Source organism: Canis lupus, chromosome 1, assembly GCF_011100685.1.
Source record: "Canis lupus familiaris isolate Mischka breed German Shepherd chromosome 1, alternate assembly UU_Cfam_GSD_1.0, whole genome shotgun sequence".
Lineage (NCBI taxonomy): Eukaryota > Metazoa > Chordata > Mammalia > Carnivora > Canidae > Canis > Canis lupus.
The window spans coordinates 11,559,742-11,583,463 of NC_049222.1; the positions used below are offsets into that span (position 1 = coordinate 11,559,742).

General features: G+C 33.6%; 1 long non-coding RNA gene across 2 annotated transcripts in view; it reads right to left on the minus strand.

Annotated features, from left to right (window-relative positions):
- Positions 1-23,463, minus strand: part of LOC111090601 — a 43,403-nt gene extending 19,940 nt beyond the window's left edge. For both annotated transcript variants that reach the window (XR_005353018.1, XR_005353017.1), the window contains exons 1-2: positions 23,333-23,463; positions 9,660-9,763 (exon numbers count right to left, since the gene is read on the minus strand). This is a non-coding gene — a long non-coding RNA (uncharacterized LOC111090601). The remainder of the gene's footprint in view (positions 1-9,659; positions 9,764-23,332) is intronic.
- Positions 23,464-23,722: the final 259 nt, after the last annotated feature.

Consider the following 23,722-nt stretch of genomic DNA (forward strand, 5'->3'; position numbering starts at 1 on the left):
CGAATTCCTATTTCATATATACCTATATATTTCCTAGATAATTTATCCATGTATTTATATATATGTGTGTGTATAGTTTATAATTTATATGTATATGTATATATAATATACATTGTCATTATATAGAAAGGAAGATAATTCAAGAAATGGTAAGATTAGGTTTAGTCCATCAATGATCTGTTACCATGAAGTAAGGAAGTACCTGTAAGGGGTAGATGGGACAGTGTGTTGTAAGCAGAACATGTTTAAAGTTATTTCAGAATACGCTGTATTCTGTAACTTCTCTCATTCACAGCATCTATTAGGTGCTCAAAAATTATTTAACTTGTTCAATCAAAAGATATATTCACTTCATTTTGACCTTCTATATAGTTACTGGTACAGACAAGCTCAGGTTCACATCAGGGAAAATCTTGATCCCAAATTACAAGAGAACTGAACCACTGTCTCCATTAGAACATAAAGAAAAGGAAAAATTACAAGTATCTTGTATAATTTTGAAATCAAAAGAAAAGGTTTACAGAAGTCAGAAAATGATGAAAGGGGGCAGGAACTTTTTAAAGACAGAGGGTAAAGTCTCATTCGCTACAATAAATGATTATATATGCTCATTGTTTCTCCCATTTTCATTCTGATTAAATTTTAGAAAAAAGGAAAGAAGTAGATTTGCCTGTAAATTGATCAAATTTAATTGCTTCCCATCAGGTTTTTACTTGTCACTGTACTGAAGCTGCTATTTTAGAAAGGTCATCAATGACATATTGACCAATTACATTTTCATCTTTGAACTTTTTATCTTTGTTCAATATGTTTCACGGTTCAGACTTCTTTGTGTGTGAATTAAACTGGTTCTCCAATCACGTATTCATCCATTTATCCATCCATTCATAAATGTATACAACATTGATAATTTTAAAGACTAAGCACTTGTAATTTTAGAATCACCTAGCCTTGAAATCTCAACTTCCAAAGGTATTAAAGTCTTCCTCTTTTTAATTGACTATTTATGATCATTTGCCACTATTTTTAGATTTTATTACCACTCTGCATTTTGATCTCCTACACTGTCACATGAAACCAAGTGCTTTAGTTTTGATTATTATTACTCTGAAAAACATTTTATACAAAAGACCATAGTGAGTAGTCACCAGTAGAAATTTAAGAAGGAATATTCACTTTGTCAAATACTTTTGTTATAGTTGAGGAATTTCCTCTGTATGACACTAACTACAATTCATTGTGAGCATTCAGTGTGCATACTCAAGAACCTTTCATTCTAAAGAAATAAAAAGTCAAAACTTTTATATTTTAAGGTATATTAAATGAAGTGCATATTAAATCAAGTCACTTTTTTCTTTTAATAGGTCATTTTTGTGAAAATAGGCATTGTCTGCATAAATGAAATTAAAAATGTAGATGGGGTGGTATTTAAACAGAAGTAGAAATAACCCATATTAGAAATTAACAGAAGTGAAACAATATTCTCACTTTATTATTTTTTAAAGATTTTATTTATTTATTTGTAAGAAGCACACAGAGAAAGGAGACATAGGCAGAAGGAGAAGTAGGCTCCCAGCAGGGAGCCCGATGTGGGACTCCATCCCAGGACCCTGGGATCACGACCTGACCCAAAGGCAGATGCTCAATTGCTGAGCCACCCAGGTATCTCAAAAATATTCTCACTTTAGAAGTGAATATAATTTAAATCAATTTCTCATTTCCTTTCCAAAAAAAAAAAAAAATGCTTCCTTGTTTTGATAAGAGGTTATATAAATCACCATCTTATTTGGTCTAGTATAAATTCACTAGAACTTTTATAAATTATTTCCACATCAGGATAATTAGACTAAGATTACTTTTATATAAATGATAAATACAAAAATGTGTTGAGTGAGTGATGGGGTAGATGTTCTCAAGTGAAAGGAAGTATTAAAAATATATCAAGAACAAAGTATTAAACTCATATATGTTTATGTAATCTAAAAAGGGATGCTAAATAAAGATTTTTGTTTTGTTTTACTTATTTTTAATTTTTTATTTTATTCAAGTTCAATTTGCCAGCATATAGTATAACACCTAGTGCCTATCCCGTCAAGTGCCCCCCTCAGGGCCTGTCACCCAGTCACCCCATCCCCCCCCACCTCCCCTTCCACTACCCTTTGTTCATTCCCCATGGTTAGAAGTCTCTCATGGTTTGTCACTCTCTCTAATTTTTCCCACTCAGTTTCCCTCCTTTCCCTTATAATCTCTTTCACAATTTCTTATATTCCCCATATGAGTGAAACCATATCAAGATTGTATATTCAGAATACACAACGGCCTGTGGACAAAATAGCACAATTAAAATATATATATACTGGAGATTTCATGAGGATGTTTCAATCAAACTTAAAGGGTTTAAGATATTTTTACAGTTTTATTTTTTTATTGAGTATAACCAACAAGGTACACATACTTTATACTCCATTACTTTTCATAAAGTATATGTTAGTGTTCTGTATTTTTCAGCCTTTTGCTATATTGTATTTGGTTTACCTCTGTCTGCCTTATTTCTTTGTAGTTATTCATATATTCTGTATATGAGACCACTGGCAGATATATATATCTGTGTGTGCATATATATATATGCATATATATTTCTGTGTATGTATATGCCTGTGCATATATATCTCTCTATATATCATATATATATATATATATATATATATATATACACACACACATACACATATATACGTATATATGTAGACATATCTAACTATATACACTCACACAAATATCTTCTCCTAGTCCATGGCTGGCAATTTCATCTTAATATTATCTTTCGATGAATATGACGGTGATTTTAACAAATTTCAATTAATCTCACCTTTATGGGAAACTTCCTAATTAACTTTTGAGATCTAAAATTAAAGGTTTGCTTTATGTTTTATTCTAGAATTTTTATTTTATTACCATTCAATTTTATGTTTAAATCCCACTGAAAATTAATTTTATGTGTTTTTTTTTCTCTAAAGTTTAAAGATGTTTTTCTATGACTTCTAGTTCACTCACCAAACGTTTTTTAAAATGGTTATCTTTTTCATTGAACTTTACTGGTTTTACCAGCATCATATGATGATACATAGCTACGTCTGTTTCTGTTGTTTCTATTTATTCTGTCAATTTATTTGTTGAACTTGGTACCAATAATGTCCTATGTTAGTTACAGTAAAAGTAAAAAAATCTCAATAGCTGATAATGTTAGTTGTCCATACTTGAACATTTTCTTTCAAATCAAATAACTACTCCAGACTCTTTGTTTCTCCATTTACATTCTAGAAACCATGTCAAATTTCTACCAAAAACTTTTTTCTGTGCAATTTGTATTGGAATTACGTCGAATATGTACAGTATTCCAAATCACTAACATAATACCTTTCTTCATTTGTTAAGATATTTTATTGTTATTAGGAAGGTGTTATAGCTTTTAGAGGAGTGACCTGAACATCATTATAGCTTTTCTGAGATATTACATTGTTGCTAGTGTTATTATATTTTTTGTCATTTATTTTTATTTACTAATTGCATGTTGCTAATAAATAGATGTTTTTAATATATAATATATGTTTTTTATATATATGTTTTTTTACTTTCTTGAACTTGAGCAACTTTGCCAATTTTGCAAATTAACTCTGTTCATAAATTCTTGATTTATATAGACACAATTATATTCTTTGCAAAATAATAAAATTTTTTGTTCCTTTCAATCTTTATACTTCATATTTCTTTTTCTTAAATAATTTCACTAGATTCATTATTAAAAGAGGTGATAGCAGACATGTCTCATTGCTGAACACAGAAGAAAGCATTAACTACTTACCAATTAAGTATGATTTTCAGATGGTATATCAGTTTGAGAAAGTTCCATTCTGTTCCTCCTTTGTTAATAGTTTTGGATTTTGTCGGATGCATTTATAGCATTTATTGAGACATTAGGGGACACAGAGTGAGCAAGGAAAACATAATATAAATTATGTCTAAGAAGTGATAGAGGCCAGCTTATAAGATTTTGGGGGGGGGGGTTATAAGACTTTTTATTTAAAAAATTGGTTTTAGGGATACCTGGGTGGCTCAGCGGTTGAGCATCTGCCTTCAGCCCAGGATGTGATCCTGGAGTCCTGAGATTGAGTCCCACATCAGGCTCCCTGTGAGGAACCTGCTTCTCCCTCTGCCTATGTCCCTGCCTCTCTCTGCATCTTTCATCAATAAATAAATAGAATCTTAAAAAAAAAAAAAAAGAAAGAAAAAAGAAAAAAGTTGGCTTTATTATGACAAAAATAGGGAGATTTGTAGGGCTTAATCAGAGACATGAAGAGATTATACTATTAATATTTGTTTCTATTTTGAGAACTAAGGGAAGATTAGATGAAAACAAAGTAAAAATTTAGGAGGCATTATCAATAATACAGGAAAAATATGAGTGACTTGGAAAACAGATGGAGTCATTGATATATTTAGAAGAAAAAACAATAGAATTTCTGAGGAAATAGTTATAAACTTGAGGTGAAAAGAAAAAACTTGAAAGATTCAGGCCTGTGCAATAAGAAGTATGGTATAGCTATTAAGCGATAAGAGGAAATTGTTAGTAGGCCAGATTTTGGGAGAATCTTTTTAGAATTTTAGTTTTGAGAATATTAAGTAAAAGAAATTAATTGAACAGTAGTAAGTGAAGGCATCAAACACAAGTTTGAAGTTCACCAGAGAATTTTTCTGGAGACCCAGTTTGTGGGTTAGCAGGATGTGAGTGGTAAGATGTGAATGAATTACATTACCACAAGAGTGAATGCAAATAAAGTAGAGACTATATACGAGGATTTTGACTGAATCCAAAATTAAGGTTAACTATTAAAAGAATCACCAAAGTAAGCTGAGAACAAACAGCTAGAAGAAGGGAGGCAGGGAGGTGCATGTGTTACATTATTGAAATACATTTAAAAAAAAAAAAAAAAGTGTTCCTGAAGGAAAGAATGGTGGCTAATGTCAAAATGAGGTCAAGTAAGATAAGAACTGAGAATGACTTTTGGATTTAGCAGGAAGAAGCTCACTGGTGGTCTTGACATAATTTCTGTGAAATGATGGTTTGCGTATGTGTGTAAGACTTGGTAGACTTAAGAGTGTGAAAGAGAGGGAAGACAGGAGACAATGAATTTAACTATTTCTAAGAGATTAGCTAAAAAGGGTGAAAGAATTTGACGCTCTTTTAAAGGCAAGATAGAATTTGTTTATAAGTTTTAAGAAAGAATAAAAGCACATATTAGCTCTTGAGGGGAACAATCCAATAGTGAAGGAAAAATTTATTAGAAGAGGGAAAAAATATTTGATGTATTCTCAAAAAAGTAAAAGGGGAGGAGATGTAGATCCTGAGCAAAGGCTTTAACAAAGGAAAAGCACAAAGACTGTCATTTACAGGAGGAAGCAATGTAGTAGAGGTATAAAGATATGGGAAAGTGGGAACCTGGTGAAGTTATTTTCTCACTAATTCATTTTTTTCACAAGCATAAAATTATTAGCTGAGAGTTCATAGAAGATGTTGAGCCTTAAAGAAAACACATGCAATAATTTTCTGGAGAAGGTAAGGTAAATATATTTGAGAAAGTGATTGCAGGTCAGTACTAAATACTTTATTTTGCTTTATGGTTATGATTTTCAAACTAGATCAGTCTGTTCTGCACTGTAATTTTCTCCAGCTGTCTTCAAATATAACAATTGTTTTGTTTTGTTTTGTTTTCCCAAATGAGGGAAAGAGAGGAAGGAATAAGGAAATGAGAGAAGAAAGATTGCTGAAGATCTATGCAATAAACTAATAATTTACCATGGGTTTTAAAATTTATAAGGAGGAAAGATTAACAGATTAAAAGAGTTAGTAGATACAATGAGTTGGAACTCTTTTAGGTCAAAGGATTATTGAAGCCATGGCACTGTGAAAGTAAGCTGGAAAGATGGGGTGGTGACCCCAAAGAGTCTTGCATGACAATTGAGATTATAAGGGAATGAGGCCTGATGAGGTAAAGGGTAGCAGAATGAAAATGACTAAGTATGTGAGGAATAAGTTCATTGGAAGAAAGATGGAATGGTGTTAGAGAAAAATAGGAATAAGTTATGAGCTAAGGATCACAATGTGAGGAGCTAATTTAAGGGTTTGAAGAGGATAACAACAGTGATGGATAATGGGTGACATAGTCTGATGACATGAGGTACAAGGTGGGGGTTTTAGGGAGGGTAGGATCACAGTCTAGAAGCAACAAGAGAGTAAGCAGTGCCTCTTCCCTTCTTTCTCCAAAGGTACAAACAGTGTGAGGGCATCAAGGGCTGTTGGCAAAACAGAAGATACTTAAAAGCCAATTTTCTGTAATAATGAGAAAATATTTAACATAAGAAAAATGTTGCCAATGAACACTTAATACCTGAGGGTACCAGTGAAATGCTTTAGAAATTAAGGGGCAGAACAGAGGATGTGCAGAGCATAAGGTAACAGAGAGAAGTACGTCTTGGAGCTCTGGCTTTTCATGTGGAGAATGGGATTATACTCGAGTAGTGGGTGTTATGGGATTTGTTCTAATAAACTCATGGCATTTAGCAGTGGAGGCGTTTTCCCTGGTGGAGAGATAGGCTCTCTCTAAACGTTTGACAGTATAATTCTTGTGAGTATAACTATTAAAGGACTTCAGGTAAATTTTTCAGGATGGGGCAAGTTAAATTTTTGAAGAAGGAAGAAGCAGGACGCCAGTGAGGATCATAAATACAATAGCTTCTATTCAGGGTTTTTTGTTCAAAGACTTCATTATAATTTTCGTTTGACCTGGGAATCTAGATTTTCTCATTTCTGTGCTCAAGAACTAGTGTGGTCTCCAAGAGAAAAAATTTGAAAAATGTGATGAGTTTTCTACAATGAAACTAAATGCATTATTTTGTAATGTCATTTTTACTTTTTGGAAATCAATATGGTGATAAAACCTGGTAAGTCATAGTCATTGCTTTTGTTTGCTTTTTAAGGGTTTTTCAAAAACCTGTGTACTGTATACCCATTGATTCTTTTATTTATATTTAATTTGACTGCTTTAATGGGGGTATAATATCTAAGATTTCATTTTTTTCAATATCTTTCCCAAGGCTTGTTAATTCATTTTTATCTCTGAGGAAGGTGTGCTATTGGCTGAATAATGTAGTATTTGCATTTTGATTTCAATATTGCCTTTGAAACCTTAGGAGCAAGTGTTTCTGCTCTAGAAGTCAATTTACTTTGTGTCTACTCTTTAGGAAGTCACTGTGGCTCACCACAAAGTGTCTTTAAAAAAAAAAAAAAAAAAAAAAACCCTCACCAGCACTGTGATCTGACAATGGTGGCTTCTACTTTCCTCCTGTGGCCAAAACCATTTACAGCAGTCTCCTTGGGTGCTAGGGATTTAGTGCCAGGTTGTACAGTCTGGAAATATGTGACAATTCTCCTCTTCTTAAGCTCCACTTTGACTCATGATCTGCAGTATTCACCCTTCTCTCTTGATAAGGAATGCTAAATCTAATTACTGCAATCCAAGCATCATCTGGTGCCTCTTTCAGAACTGTGCCATCCACTTCTAGGAATACCAGTAGGAGTAGGTTCTCATGTTATCACTACATTTTGGCCCAAATTTTTCCCAATATTCTTTATACTTGCACTTTCATGTTTGGACTGTTAGTATAATTTTTTTAAGTTAAGTTTTATTTCTCCATTTAACTTCTCTTTTTTTAATTCTACTTTGGTTCAGAGAAGCTAGTAGATAAAACTGCCTTTACTCTGGCATCTGAAACCAGTTATATTTAAATTTCCTAGCTTTTTAATTTTAAGGAGAGGGTTTGGGAAACCCTGGTACTCCTAACATAATATCACTACTGTGTTCTCTGCCAGTGTCTTTCCCCTGGGTTTGCAATTTTAAATAAGTTGCAAAGCTCTCTAGGTATTTTAGTGAGTGCCTGAGAGTGAGAGGAAAAGATGAGCTCAGGGCTGAAGGGGCTAGAGAGGAAGTCAGGAGCACTGCATCCCAAAGGGAGCGGTAGCAGCCCTGCTCAGCAACACCTGGCAGGCCAACTCTCTATTGGTGGCCAATGATTGGATAATGTGTTCACTTTACTATATTATTTATGGAATGTATTGATTCCAACCTTATTATGCAAGCATGGGAATTAAACCAATAAGAGTAAAAGCATTTTATATCCTGTATAGTTCATAATGATTCATTCTATGATGGCAAAATGTTCAGGCATTGGGCTGCATTCATACAGCCCGATTTGAATTTATGGAATTATATCAAATCCAGCAGAGCAAAGAACTTAAAAAAAAATCAGTATAGCAATGCTGTTGATGCACACAATGTACTTATTTCACAGAGAAAAGTTCTCTTTCTTTCTTCTACATCTAGAACCATTATGCTGTTTTTATCAAGTCATTGGTGAAAGTTGATAGCTATTGCTCTGTTACATTAAGGCTTTGATGTGTAAGGTCTATATACAGTTGAATAACCTGAATGTAAATGGCAAACTCACTCAGAATGGCTTATCACAGGCTTTCCTGGCAGTAGATCTTAAGTGTCCTGTGTTTAATGCCTGCCCATTAGAGGGTAATATGCTGGCTTGCTGAGACATACTACAGGGGAATTACTAGGACTTGAAATAGTGTTTTGGTCTGGTATAGGCCTGTTGTCTTTGATGCCAAAGTGATTTGAAATAGTCTATACATTTCCCAGGTGATATACAAAAAAGCACATTAGGAAATCGCTTACCTCACTCACAATATCTGAAAATCTCCTTGATTTGTTAAAATGTGCTTTAAGGAAAAGTTACCAAAGCCAGAAAATTAAATTTAAAGTGCTCCAAGCCTCCTATTTTATCTTTGCATCCTTTAATTCTCTGTATTACTCTTTAACATTGATTCCATCTCAGAAACTATATCATGCTATTTGTTTTAATGACTGTGCTTTGGCAACCTGCTCTGTATAGTCATCACGTTCTAAAAGAAATAGTTCAGCCTACAGAGTTTGCATGTGTGTTTTCCAACATGAGGAAATGCTGAAGTGATAGCATCATCATGTTGATCAACAACATAATCTTATCCTGGCCAATTTCAACTCACATCATCAAGATTCTTAATGTCCTATTTCTGAGTCAGATTTGGGTAGTCAGCCTTCTGAGTTTTTCCGGTTACTTTTAATACCTCACAAGATGCTACTCTGTAGTAATACATCCTTATTGAATTACATCATGATTAATTTTGAAGAAAAATTGTAAAGGATGTTTATTTTCTGCCTGCAATGAAGCATAAACTATAAGATAGCATTTTATCTGGGGTACCCGGGTGGCTCAGTGGTTGAGTGCCTTCAGCTCAAGTCATGACCCCGGGGTCCTGGCATTGAGTCCTGCATTGGGCTCTCCACAGGGAGCCTGCTTCTCCCTCTGCCTGTGTCTCTGCGTCTTCTCTCTCTCTCTCTCTCTCTCTCTCTGTCTCTGTGTCTCTCGCGAATAAGTGTTTTTAAAAAAAGATATCATTTTATTTAATCATTAAAACAATCATGGCTTATAATTGACTCATTTTTCAGAAAATATAAATGAGACTAAGAAAAGAAAAAAAGAAAAAGAAACCTTACCTGAGAACATGCCGCTACATCAGCTACCTTGAATTTATCTCATATACATTTCAAAGAGTAGCGTGCATTCCTAATGGATTGAATTTCCTTTCATTTTAAAATGGCTACAAAATAATATTTCAAAATAATTGTTATAAACATTTACAGTTTGTGAACTAATAAAATATACATTAAGTGCATCCTAAAAATTTGTTTCTATTGTCATATATCTGCTTCTCTTTTATAATTGATTCTTCCTAAACTAAAATATTTTTATCTTTAATAGTCAAATCAGATTATACTTGCATGAAAATGTCTTCCCCGGTGATTCCTAACCCCTATCTTTCCCTTCTTAATTTTATTTAGTTCATGTGTTTTGTGTTGTCACATGAATACTTACTTTCCTAGTTCTAATTTTTGCTGTGAAAGAATTTGACCTTTTATTGTCAATATTTGATTATATATATAGACTTCTTACTATGATTTTCACTTGTCTGGTCACCTCAAATAGTTTATGAAATAGGCTTGAGGGCAAGGTCTTATGTACAGAGAGAGGGTTTATTAAAGCTCTATTAGTAATTAGCTGACTTTAAAGAGATATCAGGAAAAGAATAGCTAGTAAATGAAAAAGTATGCAGAGGATTTTAATTTTATTTTGAGGAGGATAATAAAGTCATGTTGCTTAGATATGCAAAGTGAATATCTTTCAGGATTCAATACATAGTTAATAAGAACTTCATACTTGTCCAAGATACAGCCACAAAATCACATAAATGTCTAAAAGTTAATTTTTGTCCCCAAGGTGGACTCAACAAGCCAGAAAATACTAATTAGATCATCAGTCCTCAGAATGGGTCTGAAGAAGTGATGAAGTCATATACATAAGCTTTGAGTTTGACTGTCAGACCCTTAAAGAAGTTAGACCTCCAGGTGAAAGAAAGAATGAAGGTGTACACATGAATATAGAAAATGTCTTGTCATAAAGCAATGAGGCACACTTCAGCCAGTATTCCAGTTATTACTGGGGGGAAAAGCTGGAGAGAATTGGCTTGTTTGATGTTTAGGAAATTGATAATTACCAAAAGAGTAGTGCTAATTGAAAATTTTCCAAATTTTGCTTCTGTTTGTTTCAAAGTGCTTGCCTGTCTCCATGTGACTGCCATGATGTCTAAGTTATCTGCTCTCAGATATCCAAAACTATTTTCTGCTTCTCTCTTTTTGATGTTTTTAACTTCCCCTTTTGCATCATTTTTTGAGGAGTTTTAGGAAAATCCACAGAAAACAAATGTCTAATACTCTATATTTTCCCCTATTGAAGATGCTGGTATGAGGATGAAGGAAGCTGAATATTTAAGTCTTCTGTGTCACTCCCCTGTCTCCTATAAGAACCCTTTTATCTGAATTATATACATTTTTTTTGAAGTGTCATAGAGAAAGAAAGGCTTACTGGGTAAGTTTTATTATAATTTATATAGTAGGAAGAAGTAAATACTCTGTAACTACCTGATTTGTCATTAATTAATCACACACAATCAATATCTCTAGCCTGATTAGAAAAATGATAAATGCAGGTTAAATGTATTAACAGCAGATGCATGCAAATATGAGAGCACAATAGGTTGAGATCCACAGAGCATGAGTTTGATTAAACAGAACAATTTTTAGTTTTTCATTTGAAGACATATTCATATGAATTCACAGCTTTATTATTTCATGCCCAAATTTATGGCCAAAAAATGTATGGTTTAAAAATCACAACTTGAGTTCAATAGCAATGAAACCTCATGTAGAAATCGATATTATCATGAACTACATGTAAGCTGTTTAGCCGATTTCTGAAATCAGGGCTACAAATACAAGAGTTTCATTATTTCCAATCATTCCTTCAACCATATTTTGCTGAATCTTTTCCATCTTTTAATAAGTTCTCTGGTTAAGTCTATGAATCTCCAATCACTTTTAACCAAATTTTTAAAAGATGTGGCCTCTTCTATTTGATCTTATCCAATCTATCATCCTACTCCTATGCCCAAATATTTTTGTCTATGGTTTGTCCTGATGACCTAGAGGAGACGAGGTGAACACAATACACACTGAAATCCTTTTCCATGTCCCTTATCTTTGGAGTGACAAGACAATTATAGGTTCGTATTTTTTTTAACATGTTGGAAAAGAGAGAGAGCTGAGGTTATCTTATTTAACCAATTACTGGTTGGTGTTGCAGAGACACCCTATGCTCCCCTGGGACAGCTAGTGGCTTTCCCTGTTACTGGCTTCTGCTTATGTGGTGGCCTCTGTGTGTGATTATCTTGAGGATCTTTTCAACCCAGCACACATTTCCAAAGATGACCTCCTTCTAGAGGGCCACTTATGTATTCTTTTTATCCCCTAAACCTTTCCTGCCTGCTGCTTTGCTCTCCAAGAAGGTTACCTTGTAGGACATGCAGATGACTATGCAAACTCACCCATTTTCCTTTGTCCTCAAATCTCCATGTAGAACCACAAGGTCTTTATCCATGCCATTCAAGGGCACAGAAGTGGTATGGAAGGAAGGGGCATTCTCTTCCCAAGCACACTGCACAAGTTTTCTTTGTCCTATGAATGCAGTGTGCTCCAGCAAGCCTAATGACTTAAGAAATAGCCAGGGAAGAAGCAAGTAGGCTGGAGAATATGTGTCAAGCTCCTCTATAGAAATAACAAGGGGAGGGATTAAAAGTTGAGCAGTTTAGCATTCTCTAACGATAATGTCCACTTAATATAGTATGGCCCCTTCTTCCTTTTTGTAAAAGGCCTCCAACTTAACAAGTGTCCTATAAATGTCCCTCTATTTGATTAGGATATGGAGGCAGTGTCCTCATCCATGATGAGGAAGAGAAAGCCATAGCATTTCTCACTTTGCACTCAACCAATAACTGAATATGACAATGAATCTTTAACCTTCTTTTATAATTCTTGACCCTTGGGTAGACTTGCTTTCTGCTCACTTTAGAATATGAGGCACTTGATAACTTTTTACCTTCAATTTTGCATTCTATCCTCCAACCCAACAGCAGAAATCATGTTCAATATATTTCTATAGATTCGCCAGTACATATTTTGTTTAAACCAGTTATAGCAACAAAGCTGGAGTTTTAGAAAACCAAAGTTGTCCAAGACATTTTTTTGAAAATTTATTTTCAAACATTGATTTAACCATTTAATATGTACTAGGTATTTCTGGGAAGGGAAAAAAAAAAGTTTTTTGCCTTTAAAGTTTTTTTTTGTTTGTTTTTTGTGGGTTTTTTTTGTTTTGTTTTGTTTTGTTTTTTTGTTTTTTGTTTTTTTTAATTCATGAGAGACACAGAGAGAGAGGCAGAGACACAGGCAGAGGGAGAAGCAGGCTCCATGCAGGGAGCCTGACTGGGACTCAATTCCAAGTCTCCAGGATCATGCCCTGGGCTGAAGGCAGGCGCTAAACCGCTGAGCCACCCAGGGATCTCTGTTTTTTTTGCCTTTAATGAGTTTAGAAAGCAAAAGCATAGCTACAATACAGTGCAATCAGTTCCAAAGGGAGATACAAAAGGGTGTTTAATTGAGCAGTCCCTACAGGTGAGCAGATCTTGAGAGCAGATACTTTTTTTCCAGACTGCAAAAAAGAAGGAAATTTTTAAACCACACTTGGAATTTAAATTTGGTATTTCAATACTTGAGTGTGGGGCAGCCCTGGTGGTTCAGTGGTTTATCGCCGCTTTGAGCCAAGGGCGCAATCCTGGAGACCGGGGATTGAGTCCCACTTTGGGCTCCTGTCTCTGCCTCTTGCCTCTCTCTCTCTCTCTCTCTCTGTGTGTGTGTGTGTGTGTCTCTCATGAATAAATAAATACAATCTTTAAAATATATATATTAAAAAAATACTTGAGTGTGCCACTATAAGTCTGTCTATAAGCAGGACAATTCAGTAATTAGAAATATATAAAACATTCATTTATTTTTATACTTTCCCGGTTTAATCTTTTAAGATATTTGATCTACCTAGAACTTTGAGAATGTTACAATATATTACAAGGCAAAACTACGTAAATCTAAAACATTAATTTATTTTAGCATTGACGCATACTTTTCAAAGAACTTTAAAGACTTGAATAATATACATTAACTTCTAAAGCTCTTAAGTTTTTTTTTAAGTTTTTAATTTCTAGGAATACATCAGAATCTATAGTCTCATAAAAGTAGGAATAGCGTGAATTGTGAAGTATTCGTGAGATGTAAGATAAACTAAAGGGACAGAAACCAAAGTTCTATGATTTTTGCTTTTCAAGATAGTGAGAAAACTAAGTTACTACTTGAGTGCCTTACTGTATTAATTTTTGCCTACTTTTTATTTGGATCATCATAAATGACACATTCAACAAATTACTATATACAGAGAGCAATCTTAATTCTTTGTGTGTATATCCCCATGGATGTCAGCGTTAAAATATTTACTGCCCTGAGCTCAATCAAGGTAAGATACAATGTAAATATAGAGACTTTATTGCCCTGTAGGGCCATAACATAAATAATTTCCTGTAGCACAAGTAGTTCTTATTAAGTAGTTGTTTTTCTCTTGCTCTCCTGTATTGAATATAATATTTAGTTACTCCTATGTCCTCCAATGACCAACCTCTTTTATCTTTCTAAGGCCTTCTGGGAAAGGAAGTAGAAAGGCTACATATGTATACACACATGTATAGATAGATAGATAGATAGATAGATAGATAGATAGATAGATAGATATAGATATATGGATAGATGGACCTCAACCATTTGTCCAGCTAACATATGAACTGCATAATAGGGAAAAAAGAAAACCTTCTCATGACATTCCTACTTGAACATCAGAGCAGTTGTTAACTACCTGTCAGGTAAATACAGGAAAATTTAAATGAGTTAAATTGTGAAAGGGCCACAAATGATTAAAGGAAGGAGAGTAAGCAATAAGAAAATATAGCTAACCAGCAAAATATGACCTTTAATTTCTAGATCTGAAACCCTACACCAGAACTCAAGACACCAGAGGGGGAGAGAAGAAAGATATGCCTGTCACCCATGAAAGCCTACTGGAAAGGCAACCGTGTTGAGTGGAAAGCCTTTCTAGACACACTGCATATTTTCTTTCATATTCAAAATTGTTCCGATGGTTAGATTTTAAAATGAGCAAACTAAATATTAGTGATTTGTTTAGAATGTACAAGTACACATGGCACTTATGGTGGAATCAGGTTTAAGTCTCTAATTTTCAAAAACAATCTGTCCCATCCACCACCAGCCTTTGATCTCAATTATCAGAGAAGCATTAAAATAAAGATATGGCTGTTTTTCACTTTTCACTATAAGAAATATTGTAGTTTTCTTTATGGGGGGCAAGGGGTATCATGCCTTTCAGATTAAATATCAAATTATGTGATAAAGCCAAATTATTTAATTTTTGGTGAAAAGTCATATTTCCTTTTACCTGTTCTATTATTTTAGTACCCACTTCCCAGTGAGGTATTAGTACTCATTGTATTTATGTATATCCCACTCCTTGCCATTATATTGTGAGTTCATCTCTGTCCACTATAACACCAAAGACACAATTTAATATTTAATCGATTTCCATTGGCAGCATTATATCTCACTCCTGATTTGAATAAATAGAATATAAAGTGCAAAGCCTGCATTTTCATTCCTATTTCTGTTTTATTGACCCATTTTTCTTCTCTATATCTGTCCCCTTTTTCAGTTAAAGTTTATTTCACCATGAGTTCAAAATTTTACAGGAAGAATATTTTACAAGAGAAATTATTAATAGTTTCCTGATATTTCTTCCAGTATATCAACTTTTTCTCTTGTTTTAAAAGCAAATAGTTACAAAAAGATGTAACAAATATATTAATCAAACCATAGTGTAAATCACTACCAAGCCTATTTAAATAAGATTTATTTTTCAAAATATTGAAAAACAAAATAAGCAAAAGCAAACTACTAACAGCTATTTGGATGTTTAGAATCTTGCTTATACTGAAATGTCTCTCAAACAATCAACTACTTGTAAAACATGACTTGCTAACCAGAGGAAATCACATCTATAAATATAGAATTAAAAACCATACTCTCTTACCACCTTTATTAATTCCCTCACATAATGCTTTTAACACCATAAAATATGGTGGATATAGTGTAAAAGTCTTAACTATATTCCACCAAACTTGACTTTGAAAATGTAGGAGTCTAGTTTTAATAAATATTTGTTCACTACAAAGTTTTATTTGATCTTTTGCTTCATGTAAAGGTAGAACCTCTTTAATCTTTTTAATGTATTTATAAACTAATATTTTTATTCTTTAAGGCAAAACATTGACAAGTAAGGTAATTTAGATTCTATTTCATTAGGACAAGAATCAGCAAATAAAATGACAGAGCAAAATAGTTAAGAGGAATGTATATAGAAAAAATTTAGCATGTAATGAAGTGGAATTTTAAGTCATTGTGGAAAAATTGTTTTCTGAAATACTTTCTTATTATGGGATAAAACAGGGATTTCTGGGTGGATCAGTTGGTTAAGCCTCTGTCTTTGTTTGGCTCAGGTCATGATCTCAGAATCCTGGGATTGAGCCTCTCATAGGACTGTTGGTTCAGTGGGGAGTCTTTCTGCCTCTGCCTTTGCTCCTCCCCTGCTCATTCTCTCTCTAAAAATAAATAATGTCTTCAAAAAAAAACAACAATAACAAATAAATATGACATAAAATGGACACTACAAAGCATAGAACTAACAGATTTAAATATCAAAAAATATTTTAAAATATGTATTTAATAAAATACACAAAGCAACATGATACATTGTAGACTATTGAAGATCTTTATGGTATGAGTGACATTAACGTACAGAATCTTTGAGGAATATATACAAATTAATAGGAGACAACCCAATTTTTACAATGGTCATATTATATAACCAGGAAATTCACACAAGAAATACACACAGCCAATGAAAACATTTTTAAATGTTAAATTCTACTAAAAGAAGTATAAATCAAAATACAAAACACTCACAATTTTTATAAAAATAAATTGGGAGGAATAAAACCTAATAACAACACAATAAAACCTAACAGTTGTTAGATGTTTGAGAGAAAAGGCACATTTATACTATTAGGTTTAGAAACAGTTTTAGCCATCTTGGATTCTTGGGGGAAAGTGGAGCACTATTTGACTAGTGATTTTATTTTTATGAAAATATTCTACAGAAAAGTCTGTATATGAATGGAAAGATTTTGTGCAAGTGTAAGTAGTCATTGTTTATAATAGCAAAAACTGGAAAACAGATTTATTATTCATTAATAAAATTATTAACATTTATTAACATTTTTTCTTTGTCCCTACTGAAAATACTTTGAAACCATTAAAAATGTGGTATGTGAAAATACTTTGAAACCATTAAAAATGTGGTATGTGTATGTGTTTTGACAGAGAAAAAATAATAATTGCAACAAGTATGTTATGAACAATATATCTGGCTTCATCCAATCTAGAAAGTGAAAATAAACCAAATACATAGATACATAGCTATATAGACAAAGATAGGTATAGATACATAAGAAAACTAAATATATAAGAAAAGAACTTAAAACACAAGTGTCTGGGAAAAGATACGATGAACTTGTTCACTTCTCTATAAAGGATTTTCAATAAATGATTAATACATTTTACATTAATAAAACAATGAAACTGATTATCTATAAAAAAATTCCAAGAAAGATCATAAAGTTATAGAAGTTCTTAGAAAAAGAGTAAGAAAGTTATTTGAAAGAAATTTTTTGAGTCGTAGGACAAACCCTGAATATGTTTTAGGTTTAGAATTTGAAAAATCTATTGTAAGTAATAAGATCTTTTTAAACTATGCAAATTATTCCTATTTAAAAGAACAAAACTAGTATGTTTTATCTTTTACACTTTTTCTTAGATTGTACAACTCTTTGAAGCAAGCAGCTGCCATGAATTTTGAAAACTAAGCTGCCTTCATTCAATATCTATGCAAAAGATGTTTAAAAGAATTTTGGATCAGTATGACTGTCAAGTGAGAGTGAGCCACATCAGGAGATGATACTGTGAGTCATAGTTGTTAGTTGAGAAGGTGAAATCAATTAATCACGTGTTTCTCTAGAGAGAAATACTCCATACACAGCAAGTCTGTGGAAGAGTACAAACAGATGCTCTCTGAAACTGCATGAGATGATACAGGAAAGACATTTAAAATATATTAGGGAAAAAACATATTAGGTAAAATAAATTACCATCACTAACACTCAATGATAAAACATTATTTTAAGTAGCCAAGACAATTTTTACAAATAGATATCTATTTTATAAATATCTATTAGTATTTTAAAACCAGGAAATGGTGATTTAACAATAAGTTTAATACAGTGAGAAACATCAACACATAAAATATTGCTGCTAGAATTAGTTGGACAAAACAACTAATTTTCAAAATTGTTTTCCTGTTAAGTAATTTATTGTCAAAACTATCAAGCTCCTTTTTTTTTCTTTTTAAAGTTTTTTTTTTTTTTTTTCATTCATGAGAGACCCAAAGAGAGAGGCAGAGACACAGGCAGAGGGAGAAGCAGGTTCCCTGCAGGGAACCTGATGTGGGACTGGTTCCCAGCACCGCGGGATCACTACCTGAGCCAAAAGCAGAGGCTCAACCACTAAGCCACCCAGGCACCCCACAAGCTCTTTTTAATGCAGATGAAAGCATGTTTATAAAAAATTTAAAATGTATAGACCACATTTAAATGCATATTTATGAATATGCACAGTCATTAAAACTATTACATTATTTAACAAAGAGGTCAAGTAGTGCATTTCATCAATGTTAAAAGTTTGGTAAACTACAATTGTTTAGTAAACAGCAATAGATAATCTAGAACTTGAAATAAGATTCTTAATGAAAAAAAAATAGATCATAGACTTTATTAATTTCTATCCACATAGAGGGAAACAGTAAATGTTAATTGCAACATCATAGACATATATACTTTCAGAAGGCAAAATTAGGCACTTTAACCTTTTTTGGTGATACAATAATGTGTCTTGTCTAAGTTTCCTTGATTACCTCTGATTAAAACAAAACACTATATTTGCACTTGTGCTTTCTTGGGAATAGCATAGAGCATTGCAACTATAATTGATAAAATTATGGAATATAAAAATAATCTCACTTGGGCCGCAGATCAAATAGTGAGTCAGCTGGTTCACTTAAAGTTAGAATTCAAAACAAAGCCTGAAAGAATCATTCTGACAATAAAAAATGGCATTGGATTGGTGCTGATCTTCCAATGTATAAGAAGAAAGGAAAAACTGGTGAATTTGGATATTTACACCTCAGTGCTCTTTGTTAAAGAGAAGGTTTACCAATTATGGTCAATGAGATGCAGTGATATGTCCCCACTCCCAATTCCTGCTCCTCCTTGGTGAAGTTTTGCTTCCCCAGCTGCTAAGGCAGCCTTACTCTATTTTGTCTTACCTGTTGGTCCCATTGACACTTGTCTTCACTGCAAACTTCTGCTTTGTTTCCTTTGAGATCCAAGCAAGTGTTCAATGCATGTTGGTAGTGGGAACAGAGAAATCCACCCCATTTCTGGGTGGACTTAGATGGTACTGACTTTAGATGGTACTGACGATAGATTTATCTAACCCGTGTGATCAAATTGTTTTTAAGCTTTACTGCTAATGCTTAATTTTATCATAATCATTGCGGGAATTATTTCATGGATTTTGCACTCTGAGTAGTTTCTTTAAACATGCAATAAAAATGCAGTCAAAATTTGAGATGTTTAATAAGTATTCATAGATACAACAGGGAAAATAGCAAAATTTTTCAATAAGGTGGATAGGAAAGCTGGCAAATCATTTTCATTCACTTTCCTCAGATGTATGTCACCTTCCCCCTTGCCAAAAAAGTGACATTCTAAAACATTTTTTAAAAGGCCTTCAAAAGATCTTTTTAAATCTCCGTAAAAGACATTGTATAACACATTTTTTGTTTTGAAAATATATGTAGAGTTATGACTTTTATAGAACACAGATGTACACATCTATTTCTATCATCTATTAGTCAGCTGCAATTATAGTTCTTTTTAAAAACCATATAGTTTAAGGCACACTTCAGTGTCCCAAATCTCTTTACTTTGTTAGAAGTGAACACAGAATATTGAAGCAGTAATGTGATAGTTCAAAAAAGGTACTTTAAATATTTCTAGTGACACAAGATTCAAAGTCAGTTAATAAAACATGTATATAGCATATTTTATTTTAATATATTAATATATGAGTCATCTATTAAGTATATTAAATATGCTAGCATATTAATACAGGAAAGACATTTTGTAAAATCCATTAATGCACATTTTATAGTTTTCTTCTATTTGTCATCAAGATGGAAATAGTCTTTAATCATTTATTAATTAGATGCATTACAGTTGCAATGAAATGGCTTTTGTGTTTATTTCATGAATACATTTGATTACATAAATTAATATGAGCTTCCATAAATTAACAGCAATGATTGAATAGTTCATACCTAATGTGAAACTACACATAGTTAAGAAAATTTATGTAACCAGGTAATATTTTGCTAAAATTAATGATCAGGTTTATATTTTTATCAACTTCAAGATCACTCTTTAGAGTTGTTTTTTGTCTCTTTCAAGAGGGTGTTCTAATAATCTGCTTTAAAGTGAAATAGTAACACAATACATAGTTTTAATAAAAGTATTTTGAATGCAGTGGGCTATATTTAGTTTGCTAGAGAACTTAGAACAAACTTTGTCTTTGGAGGCAAAACTACAGTGATCCTAGAGTCATAAAGACTTCTAAAAATCAAATATAAAATTGAATTCAATCTCAAGAAGGCAGAAGTCAAGACAAAAAGATTCAACATGGTAATCAGATCCATGTATTCAATACATGGAGTCATGTTAGCTAAATCATTGTAGGAGAAAAATAAACTTACTTGGTAACTACAGTTCAGGAAGGAAAATCAATTCAGGTAATTGGAAAGATAAAAATATTTTAATTTCCATAAGTTGCTTTTGTAGAGCAGCTCTTGCCCCTCCCTCCCAAAAAAAGGATTTTGAAGGTAGAGTACATTAAAAATGCTTTCATTTGATATATTCATAATATTTCATTGATTGAATTTCAGAAAAATCCATCACTTTTCTCATCCTTACATATTAGAAGATCACAGCCAACTTGATATATCATTTTTCACTGTCTGAGAATTTGGTTCCTGCTTTCTATTTGAATTAAAAGTTCAGGTAACCTGACTGACTCACCAAGTGATCCACAATCCAATCAAGGTCATGTTTCAATTTAATGTTTGCCATTTTAAGAGATGATTTCCCTTCTGAGGTCATTCTGAATAGGAGGTTCAATTTGATTTTTCTGTACATAGACAATTCAGTTTTCTTAGAACAATGAAACCAACAAAAATCATGGGACAAAAAAAATCAGGTTTAAAATAGAAAGGTTTGTATACTGAACTCAATTTGGTCTTCAATTCCTAGTTAAATTTAATCATTTCAGAATTTCCCTTTGTTTAGAACATATTTCATTACTTTATCCTTATAATTGGGGCAGGAGCTATATCCAGTAGTTAGTAGCGTGAGCTGTGAGATATATTACTTCACCTTCTCTTTAGTCTTTGGCATGTGACTAGGTCTATTTGGGCTGTGATAACAAATACCATTGACTGAGTAGCTTATATACAACAGAAATTTGTTTCCTCACAGCCCTGGAGACTGGAAGTCTGAGATCAGAGCATCAGCATGATGGGGTGAGGGCCCTCTTCCAAATGGCAGACTCTTCCTTGTTTCTTTAAATTGCAGAAGGGACCAAGGGAGCTCGATCAGGCCTCTTTTATAAGGACACTAATCCTACTCCTGACCTAATCACTCCCCAGCAGGATCTGGCTCCTAATACCAACACCTTGGGGGGTAGGTTTCAACATATAAATTCTGGGAACATATTCAGACCATGCTTACATTACTGCTCCACTTCTCTGAAGTTTCTCTATCCTACCTATTCCCATGTTCTTTTTTCCTAAAGCCTACCCTCTCATGTTTATGATGGTCTTCTGTGGATTTGTGTACCTGCCTTCAGCACCCCTGTGAGACACTGAAAAAATGTTTAGTACTCTGAGACTGAGACTCTAAAATATTAGGGCTGCTTCAGCTCTCTCTCCTTAGGATATCATGCAAATATCTAAATAATGACTCCATACAAATATGGCATGAGGAATAAAGACACATTATTGCCTTAAAATTACAGCCCCTATTAATCCAGCAACATGTTGGTGAAAGGCAAGGAAATGTCTTGTGTGCACCAATTCTCAAGGAAGTTATCCTAAGGCTGTCACACCACCTCTCCGCTTGCATCCTTTATGTTAACTAGAACTTAAACATATGATTGCATCCAGCTATAGGAGGGCTTGGAAATGTAGTCTTTTTTTTTTTTTAAGATTTTATTCATCGATTCATGAAAGACACAGAGAGAAAGAGAGAGAAGCAAAGACACAGGCAGAAGGAGAAGCAGGTCCCTGCAGGGGACTCAATCCCGGGGCCTCCAGGATCATGCCCCAGGCTGAAGGCAAGAGCTAAACTGCTGAGCCATCTGGACTGCCCGAAATGTATAGTCTTTTTATTTTGGATGGGTATATGCCTAGATGGAAGTTCTAATATTACAGAAGAGAGAAAAATACAACACTTCGGAGGAGTTGACTGTAATGTCCCATCCACTTAATGCATCTAGCTCTACTTCACCACATTGCCAAGCACTTAGAAACCTGGTTCTTGGGTTGCCTGGGTAGCTCAGACGGTGGTTAAGCATCTGCCTTTGGCTCAGGTCACAATCCCAGGGTCCTGGGATCGAGCTCTACCTCAGGCTGTCTGCTCAGTGGGGATCCTGCTTCTCCCTCTCCCTCTCTTTCTCCCTGCTGCTCCCCCTGCTTGTATTTTCTCTCTTGCTCTCTCTCTCTTTCACTGCTCTCTCTCTCTTGTAAATAAATAAATTTTTAAAAAGGAAGAAACTTAGTTCTCACCCTTATCATTCTGTGGGCATAAGTTAGGGAGCCATCCTTCCAATATCCTAAATAAAGGAAATATGAAATTCTCCAAGTTGAAGACTCTTTCCACTCACTTGAGGTAAAGTGAAACCCACTATTCACCCCAAACTTCACTCCACTTTGGATATAATGGGAATCATAACCCAGCTATCTCTAAAGTTACATCCTATAAAACATTTTACCCTTAACAGAAGGAAAGTGTGTGAAGTCATGTAAACAGTTTGTTTTCATATTTTTTCAAGATCTCTAGGTGGTCTAACTCATTTCACACACATACTGCTACCGGATATCTATTATCCCTTGGTATCGTAGTTACATATTCCAATATAACATCCTGTTATGTATACATTGGTTTATGATTTTGGGATTTAACCAAATATATATTTTAAAATTTCTTTAGTATCCTTTGCCCTTCCTATGATTCAAGTAGCTAAGTGTATTTTCCATCAGAAAAGTATTTTTAACAGCATAAAAACATAGCTACAGGCTTTGTTTTTCAAAAGCATCTGCTCAGCACTATTAAGTTCTCCAGAAAAGACAGCAGTGTTCAACAAACATTGCAGCTGCTAACTACCTGTTCTAGTTAGTGCGGTTAGGCATGACCAAGGGCCTCATTCCATCCAATATTCTCTGAAATGAAGTGGCATGTGTCACTAATCAGCTGAAATGTATCACTAATCAACTAACATTAAAAAATTGTGGCCTTCTAGCTCTCTCTTCCTGCCTTGGCAACTGAGGAATGTTTTCAGATTACACAGTTTAAGAGAATCTTGGAATGTTTTACAGGCTCCTTGAGTGACTACAGGAGCTTGTCCCCTAACTACTATAGTGGAAGTTTAGAATACAACAGACAAATCATTTTTAGTTTTAAACCCCTGCAGTTGGAGTTTTACCTAACCTATTCCAATTCATATATCTTCTGAAAGATTGTTAGGACTGAGGGCAAGGTGGAGAAAAAGCCTAT